The sequence below is a fragment of the Macaca mulatta genome, chromosome 5 (assembly GCF_049350105.2).
Source record: "Macaca mulatta isolate MMU2019108-1 chromosome 5, T2T-MMU8v2.0, whole genome shotgun sequence".
Classification (NCBI taxonomy): Eukaryota; Metazoa; Chordata; class Mammalia; order Primates; family Cercopithecidae; genus Macaca; species Macaca mulatta.
Window position 1 is genome coordinate 58,925,660 of NC_133410.1, and position 25,083 is coordinate 58,950,742.

The following is a 25,083-nucleotide window of genomic DNA, read 5'->3' on the forward strand; positions in this document are numbered from 1 at the left end:
TTTTGATTTGCATTCCTCTAATGACCGGTGATGATGAGTTTTTTTCATATGTTTTTTGGTCACATAAATGTCTTATTTTGAGAAGTGTCTGTTATATCCTTTGCCTACTTTTTGATTTTTTTTTCTTGTAAATTTGTTTAAGTTTCTTGTAGATTCTGGATATTAGACCTTTGTCAAATGGATAGATTGCAAAAATTTTCTCCCATTCTGTAGGTTGCCTGTTTACTCTGATGATAGTTTCTTTTGCTGAGCAGAAGCTCTTTAGTTCAATTAGATCCCATTTGTCAATTTTGGCTTTTGTTGCCATTGCTTTTGGTGTTTTAGTCATGAATTCTTTGTCCATGCTTATGTCCTGAATGGTATTGCCTAGGTTTTCTTTTAGAGTTTCTATGGCTTTAGGTTTTACATTTAAGTCTTTAATTTATCTTGAGTTAATTTTTGTATGAAGTGTAAGGAAGGAATCCAGTTTCAATTTTCTGCATATGGCTAGCCAGTGTTCCCAGCACCATTTATTAAATAGGGAATCTTTCCCCATTGCTTGTTTCTGTCAGGTTTGTCAAAGAGCAAATGGTTGTAGATGTGTGGTGTTATTTCTGAGGTCTCTGTTCTGTTCCATTGGTCTATATCTCTGTTTTGGTACAAGTACCATCTGCTTTGGTTACTGTAGCCTTGTAATATAATTTGAAGTCAGGTAGCGTGATGCCTCCAGCTTTGTTCTTTTTGCTTAGGATTATCTTTTATCACAATATACAGCCTTTCTTAATGAAATTTAAAGTAGTTTTTTCTAGTTCTGTGAAGAAAGTCAATGGTACATGGATGAGAATAGCATTGAATCTATAAATTACTTTGGGCACTATGGCCATTTTGGTGATATTGATTCTTCCTATCCATGAGCATGGAATGTTTTTCAATTTGTTTGTGTCCTCTCTTACTTCCTTGAGCAGTGGTTTGTAGCTCTCCTTGAAGAGGTCCTTCACGTCCCTTGTAAATTGTATTCCTAGGTTTTTTACTTTCTTTGTAGCAATTGTGAATGGGAGTTCACTCATGATTCGGCTCTCTGTTTGTCAGTTATTGGTATATAGGAATGATTGTGATTTTTACATACTGATTTTGTATCCTGAGACTTTGCTGAAGTTGTTTATAGCTTAAGGAGTTTTTGGGGTGAGACAATGGCGTTTTCTAAATATACAATCATGTCATCTGCAAACATAGACATTTGACCTCCTCTCTTCCTATTTGAATACCCTTTATTTCTTTCTCTTGCCTGATGGTTCTGGCCAGAACTTCCAATACTATGTTGAATAGGAGTGGTGACAGAGGGCATCCTTGTCATGTGCCGGTTTTCAAAGGGAATGCTTCCAGCTCTTGCCCATTCAGTATGATATTGGCTATATGTTTGTCATAAATAGCTGTTATTATTTTTTGATATGTTCCATCAATACCTAGTTTATTGAGATTTTTTTAGCATGAAGGGGTGTTGAATTTTGTTGAAGACCTTTTCTGCATGTATTGAGATAATCATGTGGTTTTTGTCATTGGTTCTGTTTATGTGATGTACTACGTTTATTGATTTGCATATGTTCAACCATCTTTGCATCCCAGGGATGACTTGATCGTTGTGGACAAGCTTTTTGATATGCTGCTGGATTCGGTTTGCCAGTATTTTATTGAGGATTTTTCTCATCGATATTCCTCAGGAATATTGGCCTGAAATTTTCTTTTTTTGTTGTGTTTCTGCCAGGTTTTGGAATCAGTATGATGCTGGTCCCATAAAATGAGTTAGAGTGGAGTCCCTCTTTTTCTATTGTTTTGAATAATTTCAGATGGAATAGTACCAGCTCCTTTTTGTACCTATGGTAGAATTTGGCTGTGAATCCATCTTGTCCTGGGCTTTTTTTGGTTGGCAGGTTATTAATTACTGCCTCAATTTTAGAACTTGTTATTGGTCTACTCAGGGATTTGACTCCTTCCTGGTTTAGTCTTGGCAGGGTGTATGTGTCTAGCAATTTATCTATTTCTTCTAGATTTTCTAGTTTATTTGCGTAGTGGTGTTTATAATATTCTCTGATGGTAGTTTGTATTTCTGTGGGATCAATGGTGATATCTCCTTTATCATTTTTTTATTGTGTCTATTTGATTCTCTTCTCTTTTCTTCTTTATTAGTCTGGCTAGTGGTCTATGCATATGTTAACTTTTTCAAAAAACAGCTCCTGGATTCATTGATTTTTTTTTTTAAATTTTTTTTTTGTGTCTCTATCTCATTCAGCTCTGCTGTGATCTTAGTTATTTCTTGTCTTCTGCTAGCTTTTGAATTTGTTTGCTCTTGCTTCTCTTTTAATTGTGATGTTTTAATTGTGATTTTAGGATATTTTTAATTATTATTTGTACCCTAGTGATGCTTGGAACTCCAGCGAGGCAGAACCATTCATTCCCCTGGGAAGGGGGCTGAAGCAAGTGAGCCCAGAAAGCTAAGAACCACTGGCTTGAAATTATCACTGATAGTGAAATTGTCACTGACCCCTTTTAATTGTGGTGTTAGGATGTCGATTTTACATCTTTCCCACTTTCTGATGTGGGCATTTAGTGCTATAAATTTCCCTCTAAACATTGCGTTAGCTGTGTCCCAGAGATTCTGGTACATTGTGCCTCTGTTCTCATTAGTTTCAAATAACTTTGTTATTTCTGCCTTAATTTCCTTATTTACCCAGTAGTCATTCAGGAGCAGATTGTTCAGTTTCCATGCAGTTGTGTTCTTTTGAGTGAGTTTCTTAATCCTTAGTTCTAATTTGATTGTATTGTAGTCTGAGAGACTGTTATAATATCTGTTCATTTGCACTTGCTGAGGAGTGTTTTACTTCCAATTATGTGGTTGATTTTAGAATAAGTGCTATGTGGTGCTAAGCAGAATGTATATTCTGTTGATTTGGGGTGGAGAGTTCTGTAGATATCTACTAGGTTCACTTGGTTCAGAGCTTAGTTCAAGTCCTGAATATCCTTATTAACTTTCTGTTTCATTGATCTGTCTAATGCTGACAGTGGGATGTTAAAGTCTCCCACTATTTTTGTGTGGGAGTCTAAGTCTCTTCATAGGTCTCTAAGAACTTATTTTATGAATCTGGGTCATCTTGTATTGATGCATATATATTTAGGATAGTTAGCTCTTCTTGTTGCATTGATCCCTTGTCCATTACATAACACCCTTTTTGTCTTTTTTGATCTTTGTTGGTTTAAAGTCTGATTTATCTAAAACCAGGATTACAACTCCTGCTTTTTTCTTTTTTTTTTTTTTTTTTTTTGCTTTCCATTTGCTTGGTAAATATTCCTCCATCCCTTTACTTTGAGCCTATGTGTGTCTTTGTATGTGGGATGGGACTCATGAATACAGCACACCGATTAGTCGTGACTCTTTATACAATTTGCCAGTCTGTGTCTTTAATTAGGGCATTTAGCCCATTTACATTTAAGGTTAATGCTGTTATTTGTGATTCTGATACTGCCATCATGATGCTAGCTGTATACTTTGCACATTAGTTGATGTGGTTTCCTTATAGTATCCTTGGTCTTTATATTTTAGTGTGCTTTTCCAGTGGCTGTTACTGTTTTTTCCTTTCCATATTTAGTGCTTTCTTCAGGCACTCTTGTAAGGCAGACCTGGTGGTGACAAAATCCCTCAGCATTTGCTTGTCTGTGACGGATTTTATTTCTCCTTCACTTGTGAAACTTAGTTTGGCTGGATATGAAATTCTAGGTTGAAAATTCTTTTATTTAAGAATGTTGAATATTGACCCCCAGTCTCTTTTGGCTTGTAGGATTTCTGCAGAGAGATCTGCTATTAGTCTGATGGGCTTCCCTTTGCAGATAACCTGACCTTTCTCTCTGGCTGCCCTTAACATTTTTCTCCTTCGTTTCAACCTTGGAGAATCTGATGATTATGTGTCTTAGGGTTGCTCTTCTTGAGGAGTATCTCAGTGGTGCTCTCTGTATTGTCATTGGTTCTGTTTATGTGATATGTTATGTTTATTGATTTTCATATGTTCAACCATCTTTGCATTCCAGGGATGACTTGATCGTCGTGGACAAGCTTTTTGATGTGCTGCTGTATAAAGTGTAAGGAAGGGGTCCAGTTCCAATTTTCTGCATATGACTAGCCAGTGTTCCCAGCACCATTTATTAAATAGGGAATATTTGAATTTGGATGTTGGCCTGTCTTGCTAGGTTGGAGAAGTTCTCCTGTATAATATCCTGAAGTGTGTTTTCCAACTTGGTTCCATTCTCTCTGTCACTTTTAAGGACCCTAATCAATCATAGGTTTGGTGTTTTCACATAGTCCTGTATTTCTTGGAGGCTTTATTCATTCCTTTTCATCCTTTTTTCTCTAATCTTGTCTTCATGCTTTATTTCATTAAGTTGATCTTCAATCTCTGGTATCCTTTCTTTCACTTGATTGATTCGGCTACTGATACTTCTGTATGCTTCACAAAGTTCTCGTGCTTTGTTTTTCAACTCCATCAGGTCATTTATATTATTCTGTAAACTGGTTATTCTAGTTAGCAGTTCCTGTAACCTTTTGTCATGGTTCTTAGCTTCCTTGCATTGGGTTAGAACATGCTCCTTTAGCTCAGAGGAGTTTGTTATTACCCACCTTCTGAAGCCTACTTCTGTTAGTTCATCACACTGATTCTCTGTCCAGTTTTGTGCCCTTGCTGGAGAGGAGTTGCAATCATTTGGAGGAGAAGAGGCATTCTGGTTTTTGGAATTTTTAGCCATTTTTTTACTGCCCCCCCCCCCGCCCCCCCATTTTCATGGATTTCTCTACCTTTGATGTTTGAGGCTGACAACCTTTGGATGGTAATTGTTTTTGTATGGGTTCCCTTTTGTGGATATTGATGTTATTCCTTTCTGTTTGTTAATTTTTCTTCTAATAATCAGGCCCCTTTTCTGTAGGTCTGCTGAAGTTTGCTGGAGGTCCACTCCAGACCCTATTTGCTTTTTTGTCTGATGGAAGCTGCAGAACAGCAAATATTGCTGCCTACTCCTTCCTCTGGAAGCTTCATCCCAGAGGGGTGCTGGCCTGATGCCAGCCAGAGCTCTTCTGTATGTGGTATCTGTCAACACCTGTTGGGAGGTCTCTTCTAGTCAGGGGCACAGGGGTCAGGGACCCACTTGAAGAGGCAGTCTGCCGCTTAGCAGAGCTTGAGCGCAGTGCTGGGAGAATACTCCTTGTCAGGATCCACTGCTCCCTTCAGAGCCAGCAGGCAGGAATGTTTAAGTTCACTGAAGCTGTGCCCACAGCTGCCTTTCCCCCCAGGTGCTCTGTCCCAGGGGCTTTATCTATGAGCCCCGGACTGGGGCTGCTGCCTTTCTTTCAGAGATTCCGTGCCCAGTGAAGAGGAATCTAGAGAGGCAGTCTGGCCACATCCACTTGGCCGCGACGTGTTGTGTTCCGTCCAGTCCTTAGCACTGTCAGAGGAAAGCTGCCTACTGAAGCCTCACTAATGGCGGATGTCCCTTCCCCCACCAAGCTCTATTGTTCCAGATTGACTTCAGACTTCCCTGCTGTCAGTGGTAATTTCAAGCCAGTGGTTCTTAGCATTCTGGGCTCCCCTGCTTCAGCCCCCTTCCCAGGGGAATGAATGGTTCTGCCTCGCTGGAGTTTCAAGCATCACTAGGGTACAAATAATAATTAAAAATACCCTCCTGCAGCCAGCTCAATGTCTGCCCAAACAGCTTCCCAGTTTTGTGCTTGAAACCCAGGGCCCAGATGGTGTAGACACACGAGGGAATCTCCTGGTCTGCGGATCGCAAAAATAGTGGGAAAAGCATAGTATCTGGGCTGGATAGTACAGTTGCTTGTGGCTTCCCTGGGCTGGGAAGGGGAGGCCCCTTGCTCCTTGCACTTCCTAGGTGAGGTGATGCCATGCCCTGCTTCTGCTTGCTCTCTGTGGGCCGCACCCATTGCCTAACCAGTCCCAGTGAGATGAACAGGATACCTCAGTTGGAAATGCAGAAATCACCTGCCTTCTGCACTGGTCTCACTGGGAACTGTGGACCGGAGCTGTTCCTATTCGGCCATCTTGCCAGATCCCCCCAAGTAGTCTGGACTGACTGAAGGGCAGGCTGAAGAGGCAGTTAGGCATCTGACGTTAGAACTGTGAATGCTTATTTTCTTGTTATTAGAATTATTGTGTTTATGTAGACACTTTAAACTGAACTTTTCTGTATTTATTGTGCAAAACAAACTTTTTATTCATCCTTGTCTTTTCTGCCAGTAAACAAGGTCGAATTTTCAAAATTCATTTTGCAATATTTTCTGTTTCCATGGTGGTCTCAGTGTAAGTATCTTTGGTGCCACGTGTGGGATTTGATGAAATGCCTTGAAAATCCAAAACAGATGAGAGCAAATCACCTACGGAAGAGGGTGGTAGAGGTGTCTATTGTGAAGTAAATCTGCTGCATGCCAAGGAACACGAGAAGTTATCATACATAAGGTTTTACATGTCATGCTGGCTGCTTTCCATCTTTGAGCATTTGTGCTTCATGGGTGGAACGTCATTCCTGTGAGTTATATTAGACATCCACCCTGTTTTAATTTATAGTGTAATGTCAGAGCCATAAATTACAAGCCTTAAAAACCAGCCTCAATAATGACAAATAAATTGAGTCATGCCATGTGCATTATTAATATGTTCAGCCTGTATATGTCTCCTGAAAGTACGCAAAAGAAAATCTAAGATGAATTTTTCTTTTGGAATCTTAAAACAATAAATCAATGCTTATAAAATGTAACAAAAGTGCTTGGCACAGAGTAAGTGTTCAAAAATGTTATTCGTTATTGTTAATGGTATTGTCACTGCAGTGTGCGAAAGTGTGGGGAGGTTGGTGGCCTGAGCTGCATGCAGCACTAGATGCCTTGCAGACTTGATAAAGTGCACTTCACAAAAGAGACATCTCCCTTCCCACAACTGTCATGTCGTTTGACTCGTTTGCCATGTCATTTGCATTAATCTTTGAGTTGAGACCCAACTATGTGATCAAGCCTAGCCGAGGCAGAGACACTTGAGTATTCAAGCTTGAGTACACTGGTTTGGGTTATTTGAGATGAATGAACCTGTAAGAGGCATCTTGGTATAGAGTACAAAGTCCTGGAACCCAGGAGTTAGAACCTGAGTTCTTGTATGGGTTCTTCTCTAGATGAGCCCAAGGACCACAGACATGTTGCTTCACATCCCTGGGTCTTAGTTTCCTTATGGGTGAAATGAAAAAATCAAACTAAGATGGCTGGTGGAGGCTGGGCCTGGTGGCTCACACCTGTAATCCCAGCACTTGGGGAGGCTGAGGCAGGTGGATCACTTGAGGTCAGGAGTTCCAGACAAGCTTGGCCAACATGGTGAAACCCCATCTCCACTAAAAATGCAAAAATTAGCCAGGTGTGGTGGCAGGTGCCTGTAATCCTAGCTACTCAGGAGGTTGAGGCAGGAGAATCGCTTGAACCCAGGAGGCAGAGGTTGCAGTGAGCAGAGATCATGCCACTGCACTCTGGCATGGGTGACAGAAAGAGACTCTATTTCCAAAAAAAATAAAAGATGGCTGTTAGAGTCTTAATCATCTTTAATGTTATTTGGATATGAATTTAAAGAAAACCAAGATTATGCCTCAATGGGAGACTTTGAAGGTTTGCTGCCTGATGGCCTACACCAAGGGTTGGCAAGCCATGGCCTTGTAGAGCAAACCCAGCGTGGAACCTGCTTTTGTATGATCTGTAAGCTAAGGATTTTTTTTCTCTTTAATATAGTTTTAAATAACTATATTAAAGATGGTTATATAAATACTTCCATAGTACCTCAAATTTTTCTTCCTTTAGGCTACAAATCCTAATCTATTTACATCTGACTTTCCATAGAAAAATGTGTTTACTCTCATACTATTCACATCCTACATAGAGAGTTCAAAATAAAAATCTCATGGTGACCTTTTGTTACCAAAGAGAGGTTCTTTTCTACCCTTCTCTCCAAGATGGATGGATGCCTGTCATATTGTCCCATCAGTTAAATGAATTGTTCCTTTTATTTTCTTCCCAATGCTTTAAAAATTCTTAAATTGTTATTTTATTAGAAGAATGACAGTTAAAAACTTACAAATCGTTTTCAAAAATTTTAAGTATAAACATTTCTGTTTGACTCTTTAGATTGGCAATAGGTGCAGCCCTTTCTATTCCTTTTTGACCATCTGAGGAGAACTTTCTTTTTCTTTTTAAAGATTTATATGGCATGGCCATTTATTAGGGGAAAAAGCCTACACAGTCAGTTCTTCCCTGAGATTTTTTTTGTGCTGGAGCTGGGCAACCTGCCCCTTTCTTTTCTGAGCATGTAGATGAAGGGCATGAGTGCTGATGCGGTCAGTGGCTGTATTAGTCTGTTCTCACACTGCTAATAAAGGCACACTGAAGACGGGGTAATTTATAAGGGAAAGAGGTTAAATTGACTCACAGTTCTACATGGTTGGGGAGGCCTCACAATCATGGTGGAAGGTGAATGAGGTGCAAAGTCACATCTTACATGGCAGCAGGCAAGAGAAATTGTACAGGGGAGCCCCTATTTATAAAACCATCAGCTCTTGTGAGACTTATTCACTAACACAAGAAAAGTATGGGGGAAACCATTCCCATGACTCAATTATCTCCACCTAGCCCTACCCTTGACACTTGGGGATTATTACAATTCAAAGTGATATTTGGGTGGGGACACAGCCAAATCATATTAGTGGCCCTGTCTCCAGCCTTATGGAGAGGCTGTCTATGGGGAGAGAGAACGAAGCTGACATTGAGATAAGCCAGGATGAATAAGCAACAAATTAGGAGAAACGATTTGGCAGTATTGAGCCCCTGCTTTATGAAACAGCCCTTTTTGCTTATGTGAGTTCCAAATTTCCCCTTGGCCTTGGTTAGCTTGTGTTGAATTTTTCTCACTTGCTACCAAAGTTGTTCCTGACTAAGAAGAGCTTTCTTTTTTCTCAGAATAAGAACTTCAGAACCTAGAATGTGATCTTATTTAGAAATAGGGTATTTGCAGATACAATTAGTTTAGGATTTCAAGAAGAAATCATCCTGGACTTAGGGTGGCCCTAGTCATCCAGCAACTGATGTCCTTAAAAGAAGAAGACAGAGAGACACACACAGAAAACAAGGCCTTGTGAAGACAGAGGCAGAGATTGGTGTCATGGTTCCATAAGCCAAAAAACACCAGGAGCCACCAGAAGCTGGAAGAGGCAAGGAAGGATTCTCCTTTAGAGCATTCGGAGGGCAAGTGGCCTTGTTAAGACCTTGGTTTTATACTTCAGGCTCCTGAACTGTGAACAGGATACATTTCTGTTGTTTTAAGGTATCTAGTGCATGGTAATTTTATGATCTGAGTCCTCGGATGTCCATACATCCATACTAGAAGAATGTTTCTAGTATCCGGTCAAAGAGAACAAAAGCATGTCTTACTTTTCTGAGCACCTGCTGTGAGTCACAGCACTTCTGTTGTTTTAAGCTACCCAGCGCATAGTAAGTTTAAGATGTCAGTCCTCGGATGTCCATACACTCTTCTAATACCTGGTCAAAGGGAACAAAAGCATGTCTTACTTTTCTGAGCACCTGCTGTGAGTCACAGCACTTCACTTCTATACATCTGTCATCCCAGCACACTGTAATGGTGAACTTATATCTCTGGCTTTTCCACTACAACCTGTCCTTTCACAAGTGAAGACCTTAGGTTATCCTTTGTATCTTCTCCTTCTAGCACAGGCCCTGCTCCATCATTGGAGCCCAGTAAATATTTGTTTCATGGATGTGTGCATGAATGAATGAATCATGTCTAACATTTTGCTAAGCAGTCAGAGTGATTAATCAGAATATGGAATTTCTCCAGGAGCTTAAAACCAGGATGGAAAGGAAAGACAAGCCAGAAGCAGATAACTTGCAGCAGTTCCAATGATAACCAGTCTAAGTGTGACTAAAGGAGAAGCCAAAGATACATTGACTTCATAAAGCTCTGTACACACTCCCCCAACCTCTGGCCTGTATAGCACTGCTCTAGAATCAGATTGGCTGGCTCCATTAGCCCAGCTCTGCTACTTTTGAGCTGATGTCTCTCCAAGACATCCATACTTAAAACCTAAAAGATGTACTTTTTTTTCTCCTATGTAAGAATTCCAGGTAATGTCTTTCTCATTTCTCACTTGTCCCTTCTCATTAGTGTCTAACATTAATATTGTAATTGAAATTAGAGTTGCCAGCAAATCACACAGAACTCAGTATATGTAATCCTTAAGGTAGATATAAATTGCAGTTACAATTGTGTGTGTGTGAATATAGGTGTACAAATCTACATATACATGTAAACAATGCAATTTCTTATATAACACGTTCTTTGACATCTTCAGCATTTAATATACGATTTGAATTTTATTTTGTCCAAACCAAAGGCTATTTTAATTTAAAATTCATAGGTTATTTTATAAGGTTTCAGTACATGAGAACCATGTCTTTTGTTTCTTTTGTCTCCCTTAGAGCATGTAGCAGTTTTGGAAAAATACCAGGAAGTTACTCAGGCCCAAACTTTAGGGACCTCTGGACCACTTGATGCCTCCTGACCCGCAATTTCACCTCCAAAACCTAGCCAGTCCTGCCATCTCAATCTTCAAATATGTGTCAAATAGAATCACTTCTTCTCCACTGCTACATTCTGGGTCTAATCATCATCATCTCTTGCCTAAACAATTTGCAACACCTCTTAATGGTAGCTCTTCTCTTTCTTGTTCCTTCTAAATCTATTCTTCATACAACATCCAGAAGTTCTTTTTAAAGCATAAGCCTTACAGTCTCCTCTATCACACTTAGAGAACATTTCAAACTTGAACCCCTTCTAGTGGCATCCAAAGTCCATTGTTATTTTTTTTTACCAACTTTTTTTCCATGAATTCTTCGTGCTATGTTCTCTGCTGTAGCCATGCTGGCCTTTTCTCATTCCAAAGATATTCGAGCTCATTTCTGTTGTACTTGTCATGTTTCTGCTATAATAATTCTGTGTAACACCACCTCACTACGCCAATTCTCAGTAGCTTAAAACAAAAACGTTTTTCTTGCTCATGGCTTTGTGTGTTGATTGGGGTATCTCTGATATATGTCAGAGTCAGATGGGTCCATGTGTTTCTGGGAGCAGCAAACTCTCAGGGCATACTCTTCTTATGGCAGGTGGCAGAAGCATTGGAGGCAAGGCTAAACCATACAAGAATATTCAAGTCTTCTAGACATATGTGATTATATTCACTCCCATACCATTGGACTCAAAGCAAAACACACACCCAAGCCTAAAGTTTGTGGGACGTAACTCTGCCCGGAGTGAGTCATGAACAGGAGCAGAGGGGAGAGTTGTGAATAAGTAATACTCTCTACCCCATTGGCCTCAGGGACTTTGCTGCTGCTATTTATTCTTCCTGGTCCTCTTTCTCCCATCTCTCTCTCTCTCTCTCTTTTGTTTTATCTAGGTTCTTGTTCAAATATTATCTTATCAGAAAGCCTTCCTTGACCTCCCTCTGAGATAGATTCCCAGAAAACCAGTAATTCTCTAGTATATATCCTGCTTTATTTTTCTTCCTGATGCTTACCTCCCCATGAAAGGGTATGGTGTATTTAGGTATCACTCTTGTCTTTGGTGTGCCTTTTAGAAGGCAGAAGCCTGTCTGTGTCTACCTCTGTATTTTCAGCATGTGGGACATTGCAGGACCCAAGACAATACTTTTAATAATTATTGGTTGGATTAAGCAAATGAAGCAATACTATGATTGCTTTTCTTGGAAAGAAGATTAATTGAATTGATGAAATTACAATCAGAACGTGTCATGCCAGGAGGAGTACATAAATTTTTATGTTTAAAGCTGTGTGTATGTATACATGCACATGTGCTCAAGTACATATGTTTTCTACTTTTATTGGAAGGTCACTTTCATGCATTCTAAATTCACATCTAGACTTAGATGCCTTTTGCTTTAGATATGCTCAATCAGTAAGACATTTTAAACTTTGCAAGATCTAAAGATATATTAGAATTCTTTTCATCAAATTCAGCCTTTTCTTCTGATTTTCCCTATTTTTCTCAAGTGGGACATATTCTTCTTAGAACTCTAGAGTTACATTTGACATTTAATTTTCTCTTTTCTTCCTCATTTAATAATGGTTGGCCATGTAGACTCATCACCCACAATGTCTCTCATACACTGTTTCCTTTCTTTTCTATTTCTGTTTCTGTCGCTTGAGTTTCAGACTTCTGTCTTTCCCTGAACAAGAAAATCTTAAATGGATTTGCTTATCCTCATCTGTTGTACACACTATGTGCCAGAACGCTTGTCCTAAAGTTCTGATTATGTGACTCCCATATTTAAAACATTCAGTTTCTTCCAGTTGCAGGCTATACTAAGAAAAAATCTATGTAGAAAGTGTAAGTTTGTTGTTGCCTTAAAATATGAGTCGTTTTTAATTTCCCAAATACAACTATAGACAACTATTTCCTTTGGATTAAAACAAAAATCAGTGATCAACTCGCTATAAAAGGCAAATAATTATTTGTTGTTTGTTCGAAACTCAAATTTTATTAGCTGTATTTTCTCTCTCTTCTTTTTTTTTTTTTTTTTTTTTTTGAGATGGACTCTCGCTCTTTCACCCAGGCTGGAGTGCAGTGGCATGATCTTGGCTCCCTGCAACCTCTGCCTCCCAGGTTCAAGCAATTCTCCTGCCTCAGCTTCCTGAGTAGCAGGGATTACAGATGCCCACCACCATGCCTAGCTAATTTTTTGTATTTTTAATAGAGACGGGGTTTCACCATATTGGTCAGGCTAGTCTTGAACCCCCAACCTCGTGATCCACCCGCCTTGGCTTCCCAAAGTGTTGGGATTACAGGCATGAGCCACAGCTGTATTTTCATTTGTGAAATCTGGCAACTCTACCTTGAAGGCAAAAGCAGGAAATGCTTCAAAGTTCCTTCAAAAACAAAATAAAAAAATACAAAAAACTACATAAATGTATTATAAAATTCCAATCCCAAAGAATCCATGATTATTTGATTTCTGAATTACTCATAATGGGTTTAATATTTATATTGAATTAAATACATAGCACACTTTTATTCATGTACACCTGAGTAACACATGGAAGAAATGTTGGGGATTGCATTGTCAACATGGTTTTTTGCACTACACAACCCATTCAGATTTAGTAATGTCTGCAATTCCGAGTTGTCCCTAGGATGAAAGTAAAGATGTCCTTATGCCACCATACAGTGTCTTTTGTATGAAACCATTCCATAACTTTATAAATGGAACATTCACATAAATTGTCCCCATTTTACAGATGCCAGGAAGTCAGAAGGGGAGCCCAGAAGTCTGGCTTAATCCATCTTTCGGAGGCTTCCGAACACATCACTTCATGGATTGTGCAAAGAGTACCTTTTCAAAGCATACAGTGAGTGTGCACTCTGAAGTGAATCAGCAATCACAACAGTAAATCTTACATTTGTGTGTTGCCAACAGACATTATCTCATTTGATCCTCATAAAATGCTTGTGAGGTAGTAGTTCCCTCCTTTTTACAGAGGAGGGAATTGAATTAAAAATGAGAGTAATATAGTTAAAAGGTCACTTGAATAAAGGCCTGTATTATTTTGTTAGGGTTTGCAATTAAGTCATGTATACTAATTTCCTTGAAGCTGATGTAAGCTTTCCCCCATATAATACTAGTGACACAACTTGAGTGCCTTGATGGAAGATGTCCAACTTTTTAATTTGTCAATGAGGAGTAACTGAGAAAATTGTATTGTCATAGTGTTTAACACTATGGTCATTTAAATGTAACTAATATTTTTCAGGTGCTCTAATAGTATTGCCTAGTTTTTGAACACTTCTGTGTGCTGGACACTGCTAGGTACTTTGTGATTACAGGTTTTCCTGGGAGACATTGAGAGTTAGGTTCCTGACCATCACAATAAAGCAAATATGGTAATAAAGCAAGTCATGCGAATTGTTTGGTTTCCTAATGCAAATTAAATTTGTGTTTACACTATAGTGTAGTCTATTAAGTGTGCAATAGTATTATGCCTAAGAAAACAATGTACATAACTTAATTTAAATATACTTTATTGCTAAAAAATGCTAATGATCGTATGAGCCTTCAGCAAGTTGTAATGCTTTTGCTGGTAGAGTGTTTTAGCCCAATGTTCATGGCTGCTGACTGATCAGGGTGGTAGTTGTTGAAGGCTCAGCAGGCTGTGGCAGTTTCTTAAAATAGCACAACACTAAAGTTTACTGCATCAATTGACTTTTTAAAATGTTTATTTCTTAGCATGAAATGCTGTTTCCAAGCATTTTATCTATACTAGAACTTCTTTCAAAACTGGAGTGTCAATCTTTTCAAACTCTGACATTTCTTTATCAACTAAGCTTAGGTAATATTCTAAGTTATTTGTTGTTATTTCAACAATGTTCACAGTGTCTTTACTAGGACGAAATTTCATGTCAAGAAATCACTTTCTTTGTTCATCCATAAGAAGGAATTCCTCATCCACACGAGCTTGATCACGGCATTGCAGCAATTCACTCCGAATTTTTAGGCTCCACTTCTAATTCTAGTTCTCTTGCTATTTACACCATATCGATAGTTACTTCCTCCACTTAAGTCTTGAACCCCTCCAAGTCATCCATGAGGGTTAAAATCAACTTCTTACCAACTGCTGTTAATATTGATATTTTGACCTCTTTTGAGGAATCACAGATGTTCTGAATGGATCCCGAGTGGTGAATCCTTTCCAGAAGGTTTTCAATTTACTTCACCAATATCCATCAGAGGAATCACTATCTATGGCAGCTATAGCTTTACAAAATGTGTTTCTTAAATAACAAGACTTGAAAGTCAAAATTACTCCTGGATGAATGGGGTGCAGAATGAAAGCCATGTTTGCAGGCAGAAAAGCAACAGGAATATTCTTGTACATCTCCATCAGAGCTTTTGGGTGACTAGGTGCATTGCCAATGTGCCGTAATTTTAAATGACTTTTTCTGAGTAGTAGGTCTCAACAGTAGGCTTAAAAGATTCAGTAAATTATGTTGTAAACAGATGAGCTGTCATCCAGGTTTTGTTTTTCCATTTATCAAGCACAGACACAATAGATTTAGCATAATTCTTAAGGGTCCTAGGATTTTCAGAATGTTAAATGAGCATTGGCTTTAACTTTAAAGTCACTAATTGCATTATCCTCTAAGAGAGTCAGCCTGTACTTTGAAGCTTCAAAGCCAGACATTGACTTGTTCTCTTTAACTGTAAAAGTCCTGGATGACATCTTCTTCCAATAGAAGGTTGTTTTGTCTACACTGAAAATCTGTTGTTTGGCATGGTACAGGTACAGAAACAGACACATAGACCAATGGAACAGAATAGAGAGCCCAGAAGGAAAGCTGCACACGTATAACCATCCGATCTTTGACAAAGCTGACAAAAACAAACAATAGAGAAAGAACTCCCTATTCAGTAAATGGTGCTGGGATAACTGGTTAGCCATGTGCAAAAGATTAAAACTGGACCCCTTCCTTACACCATATACAAAAATCAACTCAAGGTAGATTAAAGACTTAAGTGTAAAACCCCAAATTATAAAAACCCTGGAGGCCAAGGTGGGCGGATCACAAGGTCAGGAGATTGAGACCTCCTGGCTAACACAGTGAAACCCCATCTTTACTAAAATTACAAAATATTAGCCGGGCATGGTGGCGGGTGCCTGTAGTCCCAGCTACTTGGGAGGCTAAGGCAGGAGAATGGCATGAACCCAGGAGGCAGAGCTTGCAGTGAATCAACATTGTGCCACTCCACTCCAGCCTGGATGACAGAGCAAGACTCCATCTCAAAACACAAACAAAAACAAAAATGATAAAACAAAAACCCTGGAGAACAACCTAAGCAATACCATTTTGGACATAGGAACTGGCAAAGATTTCATGTCAAAGATGCCAAAAGCAATTCCAACAAGAGAAATAATTGACAAATGAGATCTAATCAAACTTAAGAGCTTCTGCACAGCAAAAGAAACTATCAACAGGGTAAACAGACAACCTGCAGAATGGAAGAAGATATTTGCAAACTATGCATCTGACAAAGGTAGGATAGGCAATACCATTCAGGACATAGGCAAGGGCAAAGATTTCATGATGAAAACACTAAAAGCAATTGCAACAAAAGCAAATATTGACAAATGGGATCTAATTAAACTAAAGAGCTTCTGCACAGCAAAAGAAACTATCATCAGAGTGAGCAGACAGTCTACAGAATGGGATAATTTTTTTGCAATCTATCTGTCTAACAAAGGTCTAATATCCAGAGTCTACAAAGAACTTAAACAAATTTACAAGAAAAATCCAAACAACTCCATTAAAAAGTGGCAAAGGAGATGAACGGATACTTTTCAAAAGCAGACATACATGTGTCAAACAAGCATATGAAAAAAAGTTCAATATCACTGATCTTTAGAGAAATGCAAATCAAAACCGTAATGAGATACCATCTCACACCAGTCATAATGGATATTACTAAAAAGTCAAAAAACAACAGATGCTGGCAAGATTGTGGAGAAATGGAATGCTTACACACTGTTGGTGGGAGTGTAAATTAGTTTAAAATTGTGCAAAGCAGTGTGGCAATTTCTCAAAGAGCTAAAAGCAGAACTACCATTTGACCCAGCAATCCCATTACTGGGTGTATATCCCAAGGAATATAAATCATTCTACCATATACATGCACACATATGTTCACTGAAGCACTATTCACAATTGCAAAGACATAGAATCACCCTAAATGTCCATCAGTGCCAGATTGGACAAAGAAGATGTGGTACATATACAACATGGCATACTATGCAGCTATAAAAAAAGATCAAGATCACGTCCTTTGAGGGAACATGGATGGAACTGGAGGCCATTATCCTTAGCAAACTAACACAGGAACAGAAAACTGAATACCACATGTTCTCACTTATAACTGGGAGCTAAATAATGAGAACACAGGGACACAAAGAGGGAACAACAAACACTGGGGCTTACTTGAGGGTGAAGAGCGGGAAGAGGGAAAGAATCAGAAAAAATAACAACTGGGTACTAGGCTTAGTGCTTCAGTGGCAAAATAATCTGTACAACAGCCCCCATGACGGGAGTTTCTCTATATAACAAACCTGCATATGTGCCCCTGAACATAAACAGAGGGTTAAAAAAACAAAAAGAAAAAAAAAGAAAAATCTGTTACATAGTACAGTCATCTTCATCTGCTATTTTAGCTAGATTTTCTGGATAACTTGCAGCAGCTTCTACATGAGCACTTTCTGCGTTACCTTGCACTGTTATGTCATGGAGATGGCTTCTTTTCTTAAACCTCATGAACGAATCTCTGCCAGCTTACCGCTTTTCTTCTCCATCTTCCTCCCCTATCTCAGTCTTCACAGAATTAAGCAGAGTTATCCTTGCTCTGGATTCGGTTTTTGCCTAAGGAGATGTTGTGGCTGGTTTGATCTATTCAGACCACTAAAACTTTCTCTTTATCAGCAATAAGGTATTTTTGCTTTCTTATCATTCATGTCTTCACTGAAGTAGCACTTTTTAAATTTTCTCAAAAACGTTTCCTTTGCATTAATAACTTGCCTGGGTGTTGCAAGAGGCATAGTTTTCAGCCTACTTTGACTTTTGATATGTCTTTCTCACTAAGCTTAATCATTTCTAGTCACTGATTTACAGCAAAACATGTGACCCCTCCTTTCACTTGAACACTTAAAAGACACTCTCAAGTTATTAACTGACCTAATTTCAGTGTTATTGTGTGTCAAACAATACGGGCTTCTGATAAGTTGGAGAGAGAGCTGGTTGGTGGAGCAGTCAGAACGTATACAACATTTACTGATTAAGTTTGCTGTCTTATATAGGCTTGATTCATGGCTCCCCAAAACAATTTTAATTGTAACATTGAAGATCACTGATTATATAGATCACCATAGCAGATATAGGAGACATAAAAAGTTAGAAATATTGTAAGAATTACCAAAATGTGACACAGAGACACAAAGTGAGCACATGTTGTTGGAAAATTGTGCCCATAGACTTGCTAGACACAATGGTGTCACCAACTTTTAATTTGTTTAAGAAACCCACATTATTTGTGAAGCACAATAAAGTGAAGTGCAAGAAAAGAATATATGCCTGTGTTATCAGAGGAAGTCTAAAAGACAGTTAATAATCTTCATCATTCTATTAAATACATAATACTCTAGTCATCATGGCTTGTTTCACCAGCTTTATATAAATAACTGGCCTAATCTCTTTTATTTCCAGCTTAATCACTTTATACCCGGGTATAAAGAAGTTCCCTTTTGATTGTTCCAGAATTCTGAGGGCTTATTTGGTTTTAAGAAGGTCAGTTCAGCTGTCATAGGCCAAGCAGAAAGAGGAACTTGCAGAGCCTTGTCAGTTCACAAGCACTATTGTTTTGCTTTCAACCCTATGGTGTCTACGTTGTTGACTATTGGTTCTGAGTGGTCCCATGTGTAGGCACTTGCTCTGCAGCCACACTGTTGCTGAAGCTTGAGTGAATGGTTCTGAATGGATCCTGAGTGGTGAATCCTTTCCAGAAGGTTTTCAAACTTACCCCATGTACTGAATACTGTACTGAATACTGTAGGCAATTGGTAATACAATAGTAAGTGTATTTCTAAACCTGTGGTCTTATCCCATGCTTATTTCACAGTTTATATTCACATGGTTGGCTAGTGTTCTTTTTGTTATGATGCCATGTAAGGAATGCTAGGTAGTTGATTTGGAGATGTTTTCAGTCTCAGGCATATGCCGTGCTGGAATCAGCTTCTCCCATAAAATCTTAGGGTCTTATGTTGATCGTGGGCTTGCCCTTTCCTTTTGGGAAGTTCTCACTTCTCGTTTGGGTTATGTTCTAGCAGTGACTTTGGTTAGGGCCACCTTGTGCTATCTGACAGCTTTTCCTAACTAGAAATCTCAAAGAATAGAAGTTGCTCATTCACTCATGAAACAAATATCAATTTTGCACTTATTATGTTCTAGGCACTATTATTAGCAGATTACAAAAGAGATTCTGTCTTCATAGACTTGTATTTTGAGGGAAGGTGGAAAATAAACTATTAAAAATCGAATGCATAGAACATTAGGTTGTCATAAGTTCTATGGAGGATAATAAAGCAAGTGTCAGGGGAGGAGATGGGGGCAGCAATAGTTGCTATTTTAAACAGGGTAGTCAATGCAAGACTCATTGAGAAAGGGTTGTTCAATGAAATGCTTGACGAGATTGAGAGAGTCAGTAATGTAACTATCTAGGGGAAAACATTCCAGGAAGAGGGAACAGAGATTTAAAAAAAAACCTCTGAGGTGTGAATGTGCTTTGTGTGTTGTGAGAAGAGCAAGGAGGCCAGGTGGCTGGAGCAGAGTGAAGGGGAGGAGTAGCATGAGCTGTGAGTGAAGACGCAGTGGGGAGGTAGTAGGGAGCCAAATTGTGGGACTGTGTAAACGTGATAGGGATTTGGATTCTACCCAGAGTGAATTGGGAAGCTACTGAATGATGCTGAGCACAGAAAGATACAATCAGACCTAAGTTTCAACAGAATTACATGGGTTCTTGTGGAAAATAAACTGCAAGAGGATGTAGAAGAAAAAAAAAAAAGGAACAGACTTCTCATTAACCCCAGTGGACTGAATATATGCATTTACCTTGTGTGTCCCCTGAAATTCCACTAAAATAATAGTATATAAATAAAACTATTATAAACCCATAAGGAGAGAAAGAGGTGGGGAGAGAGAAACTACTTCAGCCGTCAAGATGCATACTTAGATAGATTATATAGACACACACGTATATACATAGTCTTATGACTAACAGGTACACTTTCTGAGACATGTCATTAGGCAATTTCTTCATTGTGCAAACACCCTAGCATGTACTTACACAAACCTAGATGGCATAACCTACTACTCATCTAGGCTATATGGTATAGCCTATTGTTCCTATGCTACAAACCTGTACAGCATGTTACTGTACTGAACACTGTAGGCAATTGGTAATACAATAGTAAGTGCATTTCTAAATATATCTGAACACAAAAAGCATACAGGAATTGATGAAATAAAAAATTTTCATCTCCATTATAATCTTATGGGACCACTGTTGTATATACAGCCCATTGTTGACTGAAACATCATGAGTCCCATGGCTTTAATGGAAAGCACATACAAAGTACTACCAGCCACTCTTCTTAGCAGTAAACAAAACAGAATTTCTGCTAGTTTCCATTGACTTATATTTTGAAGGAAGGTGGAAAATAAATTTTTTTAAAAATAAATACAGATCAGATCCTGAAACTTAATATAGATCTTGCAAGTTGGCATCTTTCAGGGGAGGATAAAGACCAGGAAACCTATTCACTCCAGAGAGCCCCAGAAGGGCTTAGGAGTTGGAGTAGCTGTTATTTCAGACGTTATGGCAAGAGATGGGATTGGAAGTAGGGGAATTGATTGAAACACTCTATATGGAACAAGTGGATCCTTGGATTCCTTCCTTTACCCTGAAAGGAAAGCATGAGCTTACTTTCTAGAGAAATTAAACCTGAGGACATTGGTCATGTCAGAAAGCAAGTGTGAAAACTGGAAATTAAATAAATGTCTACCCACTGAGTGGTGAGTTCCACAATCCTCTTTTCCCAATTCCGCTTTCAAAAAGCTGCAGCCAGATGTACTCCCCCAGCCAGAAGTGTGAAAAGTTAGTGTCTGAAAGAAACTTCCATGCCTGAGAAGACCTGCAGATACTGCTGACATTTGGGAACCTTTAACCAACAAGCCCACCCACTTTCTGATTATCCTAGAGTTAGCTCGAATAGTCATTAAGTCCTGCCTGAGCATAGAGAGTTTCTGCTTGGCTGTTATTGAGTGTCATTGCTGTATGGAAAGGAACAAAGTAGACCAGTGCTGTCATGAATGGATTTATGAAGAAGTTTATCCTTGGTCTGGATGAAGGAGGATAGATGGCATCTTACTGGCATCTCCACAGTCAATAGGAGGGTGTTTCAGGGAGAGGGAGCCATGGGAATGAAAGGGTGTGCAGTTAGGACTATGAGGAGAACAGAGAGCCTAGAGCTGTAAGGTGCATTCCATAGAAAAGGGAGGAGCGGGGGAAACTTTGGATTGGTTTGGATGGCCAAACAATAAAAGGCTCTATGGGGGCTAGGCATAGTGGCTCATGCATGTAATCCCAGCACTTTGGGAGGCTGAGGGAGTGGGTTGTTTGAGTCTAGGAGTTCAAGATCAGCTTGGACAACATGGTGAAATCCTGTCTCTACAAAATAAAAAAAAATACAAAAATTAGCTGGATGTGGTGGTGTGCCCCTACAGTCCCAGCTACCCAGGAGGCTGAAGTGGAAAGATCACTTGAGCCCAGGAGGTGGAAGTTGCAGTGAGTCGAGATCACATTACTGCACTCCAGCCTTGGCAAGAGAGCAAGACTATCTCAAAAAATAAAATAAAATAAAATAAAATAAAATAAAATAAAATAAAATAAAATATTAAAATGAAAAAAAAGATAAATGAAAGGCTCTATGGCAGCAGTCCCCAACCTTTTTGGCACTAGGGACTGGTTTCATGGAAGACAATTTTTCCACAGACCAGGAGTGGGGGTGGGGATGAAGGGTGAGGATGGTTTCAGGATGTTTCAAGTGCATTACATTTATTGTGCACTTTATTTCTATTGTTGTTACATTGTAACATACAATGAGAGAATTATACAACTCACCATAATGTAGAATCAGTGGGAATCATGAGCTTGTTTTCCTGCAAGTAGATGGTCCTATCTGGGGGTGATGGGAGACAGTGACAGATCATCAGGCATTAGATTCTCTTAATGAGTGCACAACCTAGATCCCTCGCATACACTGTTCACAACAGGGTTCGTGCCACTATGAGAATCTGATGCCACTGCTGATCTGACAGGAGGCGGAGCTCAGGCAGTAATAAGAGCAACGGGGAGTGGCTATAAATGCAGATGAAGCTTTGCTCGCTTGCCTGCCACTCAATTCCTGCTCTGTCGGCCTGTTTCCTAATAGGCCACAGACCGGTACAGGCCTCGGGGTTAGGGAATCCTGCTCTATGGGCCACAGAGGAATTGATGCTCAATGTAATGTAGAGTTAAACGAACATTTTTTTGAGCAGCCAATGTGCTTGTGTAGATGTTGGGGGGGAAATGAATCAGGCATGTTTAATGTCCTAAAAAGTTCAAACTCTAGTGAGGGAGAAAGATCCATAAGTATCTGAGGAAGTTTCAGTGCCATGTAAGCACTGTAAGAGGGTCAAGGTACCATGGTCAGAATTCACATAGGATGCTTCTCTGAGGCTGGCAGTTCAGAAAAGGTATCCTGAGGTTGGAGGTAGAGCTTATACGAAGCTTTGAAAGATGTTGTGATGGGAGGTTGAGAAGAAGGTATTCCTAGCAGAGGAAGCAACATGAGTAAAGGCAGGGAAACATGAAGAAGTTTACAGACCCTTTAGATGTGCAGTCTCACTGCTGAGTATTGGAAGGGGAGGGCCAGGAGTTGGAACTGCAGAGGATATGGGGGTCAAATCAAGGAGAGCCAGCTATCATATTTAGGGAAAAAATGGAAAGCCCTAGAAGGGTTTTCGGAAAAAGAATGACATGATCAGATGGAAGATTAGTCTACACAGATCCTGGGGAATGGATTTCAGCAGAGATTGATCTGGGGAAATAGTAATTATCTAGATGAGAGCCTGAACAAGGCCAGAGGTAACCCAGCAGGACTCACTGATGGACTGAACATGAGGAGCAGTATTACAATAGTTTGGCAGGGACCTGGGTCCAAACTCTGGCTCTGTCATTTATGCTCTGTGTCTATGTAACCTTAGACAACTAGCTTCACCCTCTCTCCATATGCCTCAGTGGCTCATCCCTTTCTTGTTCACTTACTTGATTTTTTTTTTCAAGCTTCTGTTTGTCTTCCTTATACTGTTGGTACAAGTTTCCTTATTGTCCGATATTCACCCTCAATCCTGAGCACCCCTCATGTCTCTCCTTTCTTTAAACCCAGGCTCACTGACATACTGTTTGAGCAACAGGAGTTTCCTACTAAGCCTTCCATTTCTTTCTTCATATGGATTATTTATAATTAAATGCTTAGAACTTTGTTTCTTAGAGTTTATTTTCTGATGTTACCCTTTGGAACATCTGGCTTCTCTAAACATCTTTGACTGTTGTATGCACTTGTACCCACTCTCTGAGAGATTTGTAGAATTCTGGACACTCAGTGCCACATCCTGGACACCAGAAACTTGCACACTTTTTCTGCACCAACTGTGAGATGACCAGGGCAGGTTGGCATGGTGTTGGGTAGGAATGAAGACTCTTAGAGTAGTGAGCAAGAAATGTAACTTCAGGGAACACCCAGAGTGAGCTCATAATAAGGCACAGTCATACACATATGTGTGTGCTACAGCGTGTGTGCATGCATATTCCCCCAGATATGTGCATGACCACAAGTGTGAGTGTGGGTTTATGTAAAAGGATGTCTTGCCTGCTGTGGTGGTTAATACTGAGTGTCAACGTGATTAGATTGAAGGATGTAAAGTATTGATCTTGGGTGTGTCTGTGAGGGAATTGCCAAAGGAGATTAACATTTGAATCAGTGGGCTGGGAAAGGCAGACCACCCTTAATCTGGGTGGGCATAATCTAATCAGCTGTCAGCATGGCTGGGGTAAAAGCAGGCCAAAGAACGTGAAAAGCCTAGGCTGGCTTAGCATCCCAGCCTACATCTTTCTCCCATGATGGATGCTTCCTGCCCTCAAACATCAGACTTCAAGTTCTTCAGCTTTGGGGCTTGGGCTGGCTTCCTTGCTCCTCAGCTTGCAGACAGCCTATTGTGGGACCATGTGATCGTGTGAGTTTAATACTCCTTAATAAACTCCCCTTAATCTATCTATCTATCTATCTATCTATCTATCTATCTATCTATCTATCTATCTATCTATCTATCTATCTATCTATCTATCTATTTATCTATCTATCTTATTAGTTCTGTCCCTCTAGAGAACCCTGGCTAATATACCTGCTGATCCAGGATTTGGCTATTAGGTTAAATCTCTACATTGGCTCACATGCCCTCAAATGTTATCACGTGTCCATGATGTGAATGGTGCTCCCATGGTTGTGGCATACCTGAACATAACACCTGAACAGAGCACAATCTGAACATATGTACCAGAAGGAGAGTGGATTTTTAACATATCCGAGTAGGGGGTCCTAACAAAGTAGGCTTTGGGGTATATTAGGTCTGATACTTAGCATATAACTACTAGTTCCTGAGAAATAAAAATTATTCTAATATCCATCTTTTCAGTGATGACAGATCATGTGACAGATTAGACCTGGCAGCCCATGAGAAGCACACGTGGACTCTTTTTCTCCACTTGGATATCTTTATAGTGTACATTTTCTCCATCGTGTTCAGACATTTTCAGAACTTGACAATCCCAGAGGCATTTACCGAGGTAGTTGAGTAATAGCCTGCATTTCTAAATTTAAGGCACAGTAATCAGAAAAGGCCTATGACCCCTAACAAAAAGTGTGGTTAGTGACCTGGAATCATGAAGTTTTGTCCAGTTTCCTTGGCCGAGATAATTCAGTCTGAGATAATTCATTGCTTAGTGCATTTCCCTCTTGGCCACTCTGTGGCCACTCAGGGGCCACACCTCTCGGATGCAGTCAGCTGCCTTCTGCAAGGACTGTCAGTCTAGAACCATAACATAGCTAATGACATACTGCTGTCCCGTATGCTACGCGAATCAGCGTGACTTTAATTATTTCTCCTGGGATGAGTTCAAGGGTTCATAGATTCTCAGAAAGCTTCGACTAAGACTGTGACTTAGTCTCAGCCAGACAGGGCATGATAGATCCCTGGTAAAGCTTAGCAGCTGTGGCCTATCCGTACTAGAGCAGTGATGTACACA

At 39.7% G+C, this 25,083-nt stretch overlaps 1 long non-coding RNA gene across 1 annotated transcript in view; it reads left to right on the forward strand.

Moving 5' to 3' along the window:
* Positions 1-14,036, forward strand: part of LOC114678321 (uncharacterized) — an 84,071-nt gene extending 70,035 nt beyond the window's left edge. The window contains exon 4 of the long non-coding RNA XR_003729665.2: positions 13,385-14,036. This is a non-coding gene — a long non-coding RNA (uncharacterized LOC114678321). The remainder of the gene's footprint in view (positions 1-13,384) is intronic.
* The last annotated feature ends 11,047 nt before the right edge of the window (positions 14,037-25,083 follow it).